This window comes from Neltuma alba, unplaced genomic scaffold (genome assembly GCF_004799145.2).
Source record: "Neltuma alba isolate B1F8T4 unplaced genomic scaffold, ASM479914v2 tig00011119_pilon, whole genome shotgun sequence".
In the NCBI taxonomy this organism is placed as follows: Eukaryota; Viridiplantae; Streptophyta; class Magnoliopsida; order Fabales; family Fabaceae; genus Neltuma; species Neltuma alba.
In genome coordinates this window covers 392,516-406,357 of record NW_021635856.1, presented here as the reverse complement: position 1 = coordinate 406,357, position 13,842 = coordinate 392,516, and the positions used below count along the sequence as shown (strand labels likewise).

The 13,842-nt window shown below is 33.1% G+C and overlaps 1 long non-coding RNA gene across 2 annotated transcripts; it reads left to right on the top strand.

Annotated features, from left to right (window-relative positions):
* Window positions 1-9,394: 9,394 nt before the first annotated feature.
* Window positions 9,395-13,727, top strand: LOC114761357 (uncharacterized). 2 transcript variants are annotated; one of them, XR_003742128.1, is made up of 3 exons: window positions 9,395-11,037; window positions 11,813-12,289; window positions 12,384-13,727. It is a non-coding gene; the product is annotated as an uncharacterized LOC114761357 (long non-coding RNA). The 2 variants fall into 2 exon arrangements; XR_003742127.1 differs by having other exon boundaries at window positions 9,395-12,289.
* Window positions 13,728-13,842: the final 115 nt, after the last annotated feature.

Below are 13,842 nucleotides of genomic sequence, written 5' to 3'. Positions count from 1 at the left end.
TTCAAGTGATGAAACAGTAAAAACGCACAATGACCTGGGCATTGCCGTACAGAAACTTTATGGATTCTCCACTTCCTTATAATTTCAAGACAGCATTCATGCAATATATTAAAAGATTAGTACTCCTCCGGTCCTTATTATAAGACCCAATTTGACTTTTTATTTGGTCCTAATTATAAGACCCAATCCATTTTGTCTCTTATATTTATGCATTTTTTCCCAAGATAATCCTTCTAATAATGATAGTTTTAGCCAATATACTTAATTAGCAAGGATATTTTAGGAATGACAACACTTATTTATTATAAATAACCAACTTAACTTACTTCCTTAATATCCTCAAATAAGTCAATTGGGTCTTATAATTAGGACCGGAGGAGTATAATGTTTATTCCTTTAATTTTTTTGTCATGGTTTTGCTCCTTCAAGTGTCAAATCATCGGTTTTTATTTTTTATATTTCTTTTCATTTAAAATATTTGTTCCTATAACCCTAATGATTATATCAGCTGGTTGGGGCTATTCTAACTTAACTATAAGTCTCATGTTCAAGACGTGGGAACGCAACATCTTAGGGTCTAGAGGCTCCAACCTTAATGGTTCTTGTCATGTCTCGATCCCGATTAGTCTGGGGCCGTTGATATGCCTTAAAGGTGACTTGTCCTAGGATACCGGGTGGTCAATCCAAAAAAAAACATTTGTTCCAATAATTCAACAAAAATTTGGATAATCTTGCCTTTTTATAGATCAAAACCTATCATTTAAAATTTGAGAGACCAAAACCAAATTGAGGGCAAACTTGAGGGTCTAAAAATTATAAACCAAATTGAGATAAAACTTGAGGGACTAAAAATTATATTAATTCTACACTAAATTAAAAAAAATTTCCCAATGATCTATGAAAGAAATTCATAGAGATTGAGGTTGGCAAAAAAAATCATAAAGATTTATTACTTTTGCCTATCCACACTGATTAATTGAACCTGATGATTGATGAGATCAGCCCGTCGCCCAAATCAGCCCCCCACAATCGAATTATAACATTTATTTTAGCAACCTGGAAAAATGGAGAGCACAAATAATTAATTCGTCGGCACAATATCTCAGTTGATTATAAAATAAAATATAATTAAACAAACCCCACCAATACTTCTCAGATGGAATTGATTAGTTACATTTTTTTAAATTAAGCTCCACTACTGGTCTTGCTTTTTAATTAGTGTGATCTCTAGCTCTTTTGTCTTCTTATATATGCTGTTGAAAATAATTATCAGCTTTCTATATTTAATTGTACCCCAAAGATTTTGATTGTTAGTTAAATATTTGAGGGGCGCTTATTTTTTTTCCCACTAGCCGGCCTTTTCTAGCCTCCCATGTGTTAAAAGTGAATGTGAATTAGTACAAATATTGGGCGGGGAGGAAATAAGTCAAATGAGAGAGGAATTAAGTAGCAAAAAGGCTTCCAGAGAAAATAATAATAACATTATTTTGAACTAATCTTTTGGACTAATTAATCATTCATTACTACCATCTTTGCTTTGTCCAGACACGCGAAGCAATGATGGAACCACGAGCAGAACCAGATGTTCATTCACATTACTCTATCCGCTAAGCACATACATAGTACTATCTCTTATCCTAAATACTCTTTCGGTTCTTAATATTAAAACTTATTTGATTTTTATTTTAATTTTAAATATAAGGCTCTAATCTACTGCTCTCATATTTGTTCATTTTTTTAATAATAGTTCTTGTAATAATAGTAGTTCTAACCAATATACTTAATTAGTAATGATATTTTAGGAAAATTAACACTTATCTATTATAAATAACAAACTTAACCAATTTTCTTAATCTACTCAATTTAATCAATTAGCTCTTATATTAAAGACCGGGAGTTGTAATATAAAAGCTAGTTCTAAATATAAAATCTTCATTCATTTTTTCTCTTATAGATTTATAACTTTTTTCTCATAATATCTTTATTGATAATATATATTAAGGAGCTGCTGTCAAGAGGTAATTTCAATACATATAATTAAAGAGGGTAGTTTAAAAAATCAATACATATGTTACAAATAACCAATAAACTAATTTTTTAATATTCCCAAATTAGTTACCTATTTTTTATATTAAGAATAAAAGACAGTACATCTTGTTTCTTTCTTTTTTCCCTTTTCATTTATTGTCACTATTTTAAGTATATCGATGAAAATGTGTAACCATTGTGCAAAATTTCCATATATTTATATATCCATTAAAAGTTAGAGAGAATATTTCAAAGAATTCAAAAAAAAAAAGATGAAAGAATTAAAAGGAAATGTTAAGTGTTAGGACTCTATATAACCCAATAACACCAAAATCGTCTCTTAAGTCTTTACAAGTGTGCGGTTGCAATTTAACCCTTCAATAAGCAAGTACATAGGATTCATTTTTGGCTATAAGTAGTGTGCCTAAGGAAGTATGAGGGATGCACAAATTATTTTTAATGGATTAAAAAATGATAAAAGAAAATGTTAAGTCACATGCTACGTGAATGGCTGGCGTTCAACTTTATCCTCTAATTGAGTCCAAAATACAAGAAGACAAATCAATATAGTGAGTCAGAATTTTTTGTTTTGGATTTTTTGGGGGGGGGGGGGAGTAAAGATGAATCATGTAACGTTTTTGTTTCAAATGAAATTTTTGTGTTTTAGAACAATTTGTATACAAGAAGGCACTAATTGGTACAGAGAAGAACTTTTTTTTTTTTGGGGTCAAAGGTACAGCGTAGAACTTATTATTTTCAAGAAAAAGAGATAAATTCTGTCAATAGTAAAATTGATTTTTGGGCGTTGGGGGAAATTATAGACGGTGGTCACTACTCAATCATGATGAATAATTTGGAGTCACGCATGAAATTTCAAAAGACGAAAATGATTGGGTAATTGAAAATATTTGAGAGGATTTGGTGAGATGATGATTTTTTCTGATATTTTGTCGTGTCCCTTTGGAAAGACAAGGGAGATAATTAAATGTGTAATTTTGGACAAGTAAGTAAGAAAAGTCCTGAGAGAGGAAGCAAAGGGTCAACTCATTGTCCCGAGGAAAAATTTTTAAAAATCAAAACAATGCACCAAATCCCACAATTAAATCTGGAAAGATAGGGATATTGATAATAACTGAAAATAAAGTGAGGAAAATGACAATGTGATGTCGATTGATATTAATCCAGACCCTCATTAATCAATTAGCTTCCTCGTTTGTTACTGCCCTCTCCTCACGGACATACTAACTTTATTTGTAATTTTCTTTTGAAACATTCTTCACTGTAAAATTTATAGATACTTAAAAATCTAGACATTTGAATTGCACTAGATAGAATTTTTAAACAAGTTTCAGATATCTTTAAGCAATAAATTTTGAAATGAAAGATTTTTCATCAGTTTCTTTTATTAAAATAAATTTTTTGCATGGAAATATTGAAAGAGAGTATGAAATTTCAATGAGTTTAATTTGTTTAAAAATTTTAATTAATTATTTTACACCTTATCTTTCTCTATTATTTTTAACCGTGCCTATTAAAAGCTCTCTTCTCACGTCCTCCCTTCAATTCCACTCCAGCCAAATAAGGGGACGAAACTTAATAAAGCTCAAATACTGAGTAAACATTGATCTGATATTCTTACAACAAGTAATGCTGTTTATAATAAGATATAAAAGATAACCATATAAGTAATTACAAATAAACAACTATTACAATAGAGATTTTTTTCCCCATAACATAGTAAGGATATAACTAACTATATTTTTTTTTATTCCCCGATGTTAGATGAATATGATAATCATAGCATAAAAAGCAGTTTTTAGCATTTTTAAAATTTGTTATACTCAAATATAAATAGCAATTTATTCAGTCAACAACAACTTCATGTAAATTATTTAAAAATCGAAGCTAATTTAAAGAATACACGAATAAAAATATACGTTAAAATACCATGAATTCCAGATGACAATCATTTCTACTCTATAATTAATAACCTTGGGTATGTTAGAAACAGAAAAAAACTACATGTCAATTAGAAATAAAAAAGTTAAACTCAATAAAACATAAAAATATATTTTCCAGATTTTTATTTTAATTTAAAAATCAAAACTTAATAGTAAAAAAGAGAGGATAAATTGTGTCTGCGGCAGACTCTAGGACGCGACTTGCACAAGCCGAAATGTGATCAAAGTGAAAAATATTGAGGGGGGATAATTTATAAATACTTTGGCAAATATTATGTAAAAGCGCCCATTACCTAAATAATTAAGGCCTGCGCTCCCAGATATTGAGCTCCTGGGAGTGGGGCCAAACGAACAAAAAAATTTTTTTTTGGGGGGGTGGATTAAAGGGGAAAAGCAGTTAAAAGAGGGGAGAGAGGCGGTTTGTGGGGCCCGGAGGGGTGATAGTTCCGTGAGGAGGGAGCCCTGTACAAACATAACTCTTCTTCTTTGGGCTTTTCACGCTCGACAGCGACATAAAGTCTTTGTACTCTTCTATAGCCTGGGCCCCACCCCCTAGGCCTATTCACCCACCCCTCCCTCGTTCCTTTATTTTCTTTTTTCCTTTTTAAAATCCTCTTCCCATCCCAACATCAATTTAGGCCCACAGCCCCACACCGTCATTATTTCCTCCTTTATTTTTATTTTTACATTTGTTTATAAAACATCCTCTTCATTTTCCACATTTCACCCGGTAGTTCCTACGTCATGCGCGCGTCATACATGACATCGTCATTTTTCACGGGCCGCTCATCACCCGGAGCCAAGTCATGGGTCGGACTACTCGGACATCCACATGATCCATCACACGATTAGTTAAATGGGTAAAACGGACACATCCAAATTTTGTTGAATTATAAGTTCGTGTAAAGATCGAGAAAGACGGGCACTTTTCGAAATAGGATCATTTGATATAAATGTTTTATGATAATAATTAAGAAGAAATAAAATTTAAAAAAAAACAGAGAGGGGGGGTGGGTGTACATGGAAAATGACTTGGGAAATTGATAAAAAAGAAGAAGTGAAGAAGCAGAGAAAGTAGAATGATGAAGGGTGGTTGTAGCGGCCGCGTGCGACTGAAAATGGCACCAAACGTGACGCTGATTGGCAAAAGGAAGGAAGGTGAGTTGAGAATGGGAATGTTATTGGAGTGAGGATGGAGTTGAACTCAACCCAACTCAACTTTATGACATTAATTTGAGTCTTGTGGTTCTCGTTTCGTTGAATCCTTTTGGCCAACCCACACACCTTTTAATTATATTTTCCAGACCTTCCATTTAATTCCACGCCTCAATCAAACCTTCCCACAAAGGTTCTTCTTCTCTTCTCCCCCCACTAAATTCTTCCATGCCTTTCTACTGTTACCCTACGGCTGTTATCCACACGCGCACACACATGTTCTTTTCTCCATTTTAATTTGTTTTGTTTGCATCTACTACGCCCACTATAAAATGAGTGTAAATTTTATAAAATCTCATCCAAAAGGTCTTTAAATTTTTTGCATTAGTGATTGTCACGTGAGGAGTTTTTTCTGTTTCTCTTTTATTTAATAATGCCTGCTGTCCTTAATACTATCTCCCCGATCCTTTATATAAGAATTAGTTAACTAATTTGAGTAGATTAAAAAAATTAGTTAAATTAGTTATTTGTAACAAATAGGTGTTGTCTTTCGTAAAATATCCTTGTTAATTAAGTGTATTGGTTAAAACTGTTATTATTATAAGGACTACCTTAAAAAAAAGATAAATATGATAGACAAAGTGAATTGGAGTCTTATATTTAAGACCAAAATAAAAGTCAAACAAGCTTTTGTATTAAGGATCGGAGGTAGTATAAGATTTACACCAACTCTAAAATTAAGGAAAATTACGTACAGATCCCACAGAAGAGATTTTATTCATCCAAGGTCCCACAAAATATCAAAATTACAGACATGTCCCAAGGGACCTTAGAGTAATATATTCTATTTATAAAATGACGTTACTGCTCCTCATATTCCAAATTCACATTTGCTTTATCATTGCGATTTACAACCTCAACAGCGACTATTAACAACCCAATGAGAAGGTATTGACAACTTAAGCAGTATCCGTTAACAACTTACTTTATAAGATCACATAACCTCCACATAAGAGTAAATTATAACCAAATAGTATAATACAACAACTTTAACACTAAAATGGGAAGTTTTTTGAAATAATTAAGAATTTTAACTAAACCCAATGGGATTATAGCAAAATTTTAATAAGGAGATCCATTGATAACCTCAACGGTGAGTATTAATAACCTAAGGAGAACTGTTAAGAACCTTAGCAGTGTCTGTTAACAAGTGACTTTATAGGATAATATAACCTCTAATTATAACTAACTAAATTATAACTAAATAGTGTTAAAGTTAATCTTATATAGTTGTTAGATATTATATTATCCTATAAAATTAGTTGTTAACAGACACTGCCTAGATTGTCAACGGCTCTTCTTGGGTTATTAATACTTCCCATTGAAGTTGTCAATGAATCTTAGTATTAAAATTTTGCTATAATCCTGGTAGATTTAGTTAAAGTTCTTAATGGTTTCAAAAAGCTTTCCATTTTAGTGTTAAAGTTGTTGTATTATACTATTTGATTATAATTTACTCTTATGTGGAGGTTATGCGATCCTATAAAGTAAGTTGTTAATAGATACTGCTTAGGTTGTGAACATCTTCTCACTGGGTTGTTAATCGCTGTTAAGGTTGTAAATCGCAATGACAGAGCAAATGTGAATTTAGAATGTGAAAGGTAGTAATGTCATTTTACAAATAGAATATATTACTCAAAGGTTTCTTAGGACCTGTCAGTAATTTTGATATTTTATGAGACTTTAGATGAATAAAATCTTTTCTGTTAAACCTGTGTGTAATTTTTTCTAAAATTAATGGCACCTTCTTCGTTGTTCTAGATCAATGTATTAAAATTAATGGCATCGTCACCTTATTTAAATGTATATGCAATTCTTCATTACTATACTAGGATCATGTTTTACTTTTATAGTCAATAAGAACGAGTAATGATCAATGGAAATTAACCAAAACTAACTAGGAACAAGAAACACCCATCAACTACAAAAAAAAAAAAAAAGAAGAAGAAGAAGAAGCCTTTTTTAGCAGACGGTTGCTTATTAGTAACAGTCCCCACAAATTGGTGACATGTTGCTATCAAGACATAATTAATTAATTTAAGTAGATTAAGGATATTAATTAAATTAATTAATATGATATATTTTTTTTCAAAAATACTTTAAGCATCTTTTTTAATTTCCTCCCTTCCCCTTTTATTTGATTATTGTTGGACATCAATAGGATTAATTTTAAAAAAATTAATAAACTTGCAAAATAGGTCTTACATATAAAATCAACCTCAACTTTCTAGTTAGGTCCTATATCAAGGACCACAGACATATGAGATAAGTAGTATGTGAAGAGAATTTTGTCTCGATTTACGTAAAGTATTTATAAGCACTTAAAATAAACAAATACAAACAAGTCGCAATATTTCATTGCTATTATAGTGCATTAACAAAAAAGAACGATCCCGAGTCTTAACTTCAATATAAATGTCAAAATAAAAAATTTATAACAATGGTCCATGGGCACGGCAAGAGACACTAAAATAAGAGGAATTAGTTGCTTAGTGCCTACCCATCTTAGTTGCCAAGTGAAACCCCATTATTTGTCAATTTGTCCAGTGTCCACTCACATTCTTTCAAATGCAAAGTTGAATTTCCCCACATATCTTAATTAATCTTCAGTTTAATCATTTCTCTCTCATGAGTTTTGTTTTGGCATCTTGCGATTTTTAATTTACTCACCTATATATATATATTGTAGATTAAATTTTATAATAATATCTTAAATACTTGGATTGGTTTTTAGGTTTCATTATTTCGCTATATTTCGTTTTACATTTACATATCATTCCTGAAATTCATTAAACATATGTAAATAATAACCACTTCAAACTCTAGGTTCTCTGTTTCCTGCTTTTTTGTCAGTGAAATCGAAGATTAATTCATGGGCTTTTGTGTTGTGCACTTGTGCGTGTTGTGCCTTTCAAGGAATTTCGAATTTTGTTTATGATTAGGCATGTCTTTTTGACATTCTGAGAGCGAATTGGTCCTTACAAAAATAGGAACTGTTATAAATTTGTCGGGAAAAAATGACTTCTTCAAAATTTTATACTTTTTGGTATATTAATAATAATAACAACTTAGTTATTTTTGAAAAATAATTTTATTTCACACATATTCAAAATTTAATTTAGAGAAAATTTGCCATTGGTTGAATGCCGAGTCCGGTTACTTTTCACCCTGTTCAAACGCACAAACGTCTCTATTTTTCTATTTTTAAAACTTTTTTGCCAAGGTTTTTAGAGTCTTTGCCTTATTTACAATTTATTTATTATTTAATACTATCACTAATCCTTAATATAAGAACTCGTTTGACTTTTATTTTAGTCCTAAATATAAGACTCTAATCCACTTTGTCTCTTATATTTATCTATTTTTTCAAAATACTTCTTGTAATAATACTAGTTCTAACCAATATACTTGATTAGTAAGGATATTTTAAAAAACATAACACATATTTATTACAAATAACTAACTTGACTAGTTTTCTTAATCTACTCAAATTAGTTAACTAATTTTTATATTAAGGAGTAGAGGTAGTAGTATTTTTAATCTCCTCTACACACTTCCCCTCACTTTTCATTCAAAATTTTATCAAGCCCAAAATTGTTTTATACTCCTCCGGTCTTAAATATAAAACATATTTTGTAGTATAATTTACACTATATATTACACTACAAAATATACCTTATATTTAGGACAGAAGAAGTATTATTATGATTTCGGGTGAATTAAGGTGCCAGCGGCCCAAAAAGAAAGAAAACTGTCACGCACATATTTGTCAACCTATGAAATATGGGCTCTAGGCCATTGTTTGTAAGGCCCAAAATGGATGGGCCCATAAGGTTCTCAAATCTTGCCCCAATTTGGGGTAGACAAAGCCCAGTCTATTATTTGTTCATCACGGGCGGCCTCATTGGCCGACAATAGCATCCCCTCCGTCTTTCAAATTACTCCTGCCGTGGCCGAGTCCAGGGGGCAACGTTACGCCGCCGGAATGTCGTCCTATCGTCGAAGATTACGCTGGAACTATCCTAAATCGCAGAACCTGTCAGGCCCTAATATGTATAAATCCTCGATCCTGCACAAAAGTCAGATAACCGTAGTCCAAAAGACCGATGCTCAAGGTAAGGCTTAGGCGCCATTGTAAGAGTTTCTCAGGATTATCCTTGAACAAGTGAGGTATTTTTGAAAATAATGTTATATTTACAACAATTCACAACAAATTTTATCTATTTTCCTTGATCTTGACGAAGTAGGTATTTTTGTTTATAAAAACAGAGATTTCAATCAATCGTGTCGTTCTTTTTTGACTTCTCACAAATATAAATATAAAGTTGATAGTTGAATATACATTGAATCGTCATGTTTTTTTGGAGAAAACCTCTGAAACGGTACATGGTCAAAAAAGTAGAGAAAAGAATCTCTTGAATAGGTTTTTGGAACACGGCATGTCTTGGAAAATGTTAACAGACTTCTCAGCGTGCAGCTAGATGGCCAAAAAGACAGTGCCTAAATGTGAAGGTGTTTCTGCGTTTTTCATTTTTGGCTATGAACTGTGTGAAAAGGAAAAGAAAGCCCCTCCCTCTCTCTTTAATTGGTACTTCAGAGGCAAAGAAATGATCAGCATTATAAACGGAGTCGCCCAATAGGAGTCCATGAATGTTGTGTTGATGATATGACAGAATCCTGTGAAGAAAGAACGGGACTACTGTAGTGTTGCATGGCTTAAAAGTGGTTCTAAACTGAGTCACCCAATATTCATATTTCATAGCTTTCAGTTGTTTCGTTTTTTTTTTAATCTTTTTCCTCGCGTGATTCAGTTATCGAATTTGAAGCAAATTTAACAAAAGTGACAAACTCAGTGAATTTTAAAAAAGGACTTGATGTTAATTTTCCCGGGAGCCAATCCTCCACAGTCCACACCAACTTAAAAGTCAACTTTTACTGAAGCTTTGTCCCAGCGAATCAGTCAATAAACAAAGCAAAACGTGCCTCTTTGTGCATCAAAAGAGATACGCTTCTTTTTACTAGTGGGCTGTAGAAATGCGCATCATTCATCCACAGTAACACAGACAGCTTTGTACGTACTCCATCTTCCCGTTGATGACTTGATGACTTTTTTAAATGCTCCATTATTCTTGTCAGGTTTGTTTTCTTAAATGTAGTTTCATGTTATAAATCCGTCCATCACCAATACCCTAAATTTGCCGCCACTCGAATAATACCACTGAGCACTTGCTAAAACTTTTGTGTTCAAGTGACTCAACTGGTGAAGGGCTCAACTTGTCATATCAATGCATCAATCACTGCATCTGAAATTTTCGTGCTGTAATCTTCAAACAGAGGATCCCAGAACAACCCCTGAAACCAACTGAATGATTGCTAAATTCTTTTTTTTTTTTTTTTGGGGAGGGGGGGGACAAGTGGCTTCTGGAAAAATCTTCCAAAAAAATTAAGTCATCTAAAGGAAAAAGATTTGACCCTGCCACCAGGACTCTGGGGGAAGATGGTATTACATATGCACTGATCCCTTTGAAATATGTTGTCCTCAAATATTTACCTTGAAGTTATATATGCTATCACCCTCGCTTCTATCACATTCGAAAGGTTAAGATATTTGCTGATATTGGTTTTCTTAGTTGTGTTCTACTGAATGATACAATTGAGAGCGAATTGTTAATCTGTTCTCATTTTGTAGTTTGTTTATTACATATGTGGACTAGACATCTACTGGACTCCGTGGCGTTCAAATATTCTTTTTCTCGACTAAATTGGGTGAATGGTTATAAAAAAAATTCTACTGCAAAAAATTATCAGCCAATGTGTGCGCACTTTGGAAATGGTGGGTTATCTCTATCTTTCTCGCTCTCTCTGTTTACTGTCAAATCAACTTTGATTCCTTGGGGGTTGCAGAGTAAATTGGCGTTTCATGTCTCACATGCTCGCCGCACGATATCGCAAGTGCTACGGTGAACTTGTAACCTAAAAGTCTCTTTTTTTTCTTCGCTGTTCGTCTGATATTACCTACAATAAGATATCCTTTCAATTCATTATCAGGCTACTCTTCTATCTTGATATTGTGCCAGCTGAAATGAATCATTGTTAATGACGTTTAAGAAAGAAGCCTAAAGTCTTGGCAGTTACTTATACTCTGGGCATGCACGGCATTTTTTTTTTTTTTTGGGTCTAAAGGAACTTGGTGTCTAAGTTCAAAAATTTTGTTTTCTTAACAATCTTTCTATCTATTCATATATTTATGCAACCTGCTATGGACTGTGAGGCTTATTTCTACTTCATGCAAGGTCACCGAATTTGCCATTAAACAATTGCGTGGGTAGCAATTATGTTTTCCTTTTAATATGTGTTGCAGTTAATTCTGTCATTTAGCAATGGGATTTTATAGCAAATAAATAGCATAAATACCACAGGCTGCAGCAGCTGCTGCCGTGACATATGGAGCCATTTTCTAACAGTACAAACTAGCATTTGTATTAACTCTTGATTTAATTTAAGTGATAAAGAGTTACTGATTAAAGTTTTGACTTTCTTATGTCAATGACTGTGAACTAATATCAGTTAACCAAAGGATCAATCCCTGGGACGGTTTTCTCTTGCAGGATGACATCGTGCTATACAGCTGCACTTGATGAATAAAACAAATTAATGAAAAGTGACAGCCAAATGATTGTTCAGACTAAATCAAGGTTCATATAATTCACTGTGTTTTCCTAGATTATATCAGAAGAAACGAATTTCATGCTAACCCACCACTTTAATTTAGCACATATTTTTATTATACTGTGTGATTGTTGGCTTATAGACTTTTTTTATTTGCCTGCATGTTGAGTTGGAGTACGAATGACAACTGAGTCGAGAATTTACCTTCATAAACGAGAAATATATTCCTGGTTGCTTATGTTCTTCATTTCCTGAAGCTCCCTTGGATAATATTTCGTCTTCAAAAAATCCAAAAGGGTCATAATTGCGTGTCCGTCTGTGTTGCCGAATGAAACAAGCCAAATGGGACCGGGTGAAAAGGGTTACATAGCTGCAGCACTGTCAAATAACCATTTTCTGATCTGGTGATTCTATATGTATGTGTGGTAATCCGTCACTTTCAGGTTAAATCATTGTACACGAAGTGAAACGAAGGGCCCCTTGAGTGCCAATAATTTATATTTGATGCAGGGCCCCTTAATGGCTATGGTTGCAATGCGAGTTGGAATACAATAAAATCTGCAGGCTTTTTAGCAGTATCCCACTACATGACTGTGCTAGGGGACAAGCGTGAATCCTTGCGTTATGAACATTGATAAGACTCTGTTTCAGGAAAAAGGTATGAATAGGCATTCCATTGAGCACAAACAAGACTGAGTTATGCTGTGCTTGAGCTGCATGTACTCAGTTTTGTGACTCTCAGTCTTGCTTGCATTGCACCCGCATGGTGATTATATAAAGCCTACTTTGGTCACAAAAAGCATGCTTAGTTTTTTAATATTATATGCCTTCCTTTCTACTCTAGTTGGTTTTTTCGCTTAGGATCCCAACATCTGTCTCTTGCCTGAGGATCATTACCCAAACGAGAAATACAACTAACCCTTAACAAAAATAGGATTTCTGATCTAGAGCACCCCTCCTCGCCGGAAAAAATAGAGATCAATCCGTACAGATAAAAAGTTAAGGACGTGAGGGATCACGCCTTAATTAAGTTAGATTATTACCATGAGTTACAGCTGAGTATGACTGTTTGTATCTAAGTGCTCTCTCTCTCTCTCTCTCTCTCTCTCAGAGACTGCACAGGTTAAAGTTTTCTGTTATTTATGGAATATTTTATGCACTTGAGATGCCCATTATTGTACTTCATCTTCTTGAAAAATCAAATATTAAGATAAATCAAATCATGTATGTAAAGTTGATTTTATACTATGTGATTATCTTATTGATTTTGTGCTATCTTTCTCAAAGTTAGAAATTAAAAAAAAAAAAAAAAGCAGTAAGGGCAGCCGGGCAACTGAGATGGTGGGGCCATAATTCTCTTGCAAGTGTGCAAGACTAAGAGGTGTAGGCTGCTATTGTTCAAACAGGACTATGATAGTCCAATTAGGACTATAAAATTTAATACGAAAAGAAGAAAAAGGAAGTTGGGACTCCACTTGATGTTCAATCAAATCCCAGATGGGGCAGAGATAGTGTTGTTTTGAAGATTCATGCTGTCTCCTACCCCTTTACCTAAAAGTCTTTGTTCTGATTATGACAACCATTTCACATGTTGAACTTGGACACATTACTAAAGTGCTTGTTTGAGGGTAGTAATTCTTTTTTCACCTTTTTATTTTGGAGTGCTGGTTTAAGTGTTGTCCTGCTTGGTTGCTCTTTTTGGTTGGATTTGGGCTTTTGGGCATTCTCTGCTGGCTTTATTTTGTTCTATTTTTATGAAAAACAAATCATACAAAAAATCGAAGCTTGTTAACATGCCGACATAATTAGGTGACGGAGAAAGTGATTATCAAATAGTCTAAACTTTGATTATCAGTCTCCTTAATCATTTTGTTTCATGTAGTTGTAATGCATATAAATTACTTATGCATGACTATGTCTGTGAGTCATATTCTGGATTAATGTTTACATTGAAAAAATAATGATTACA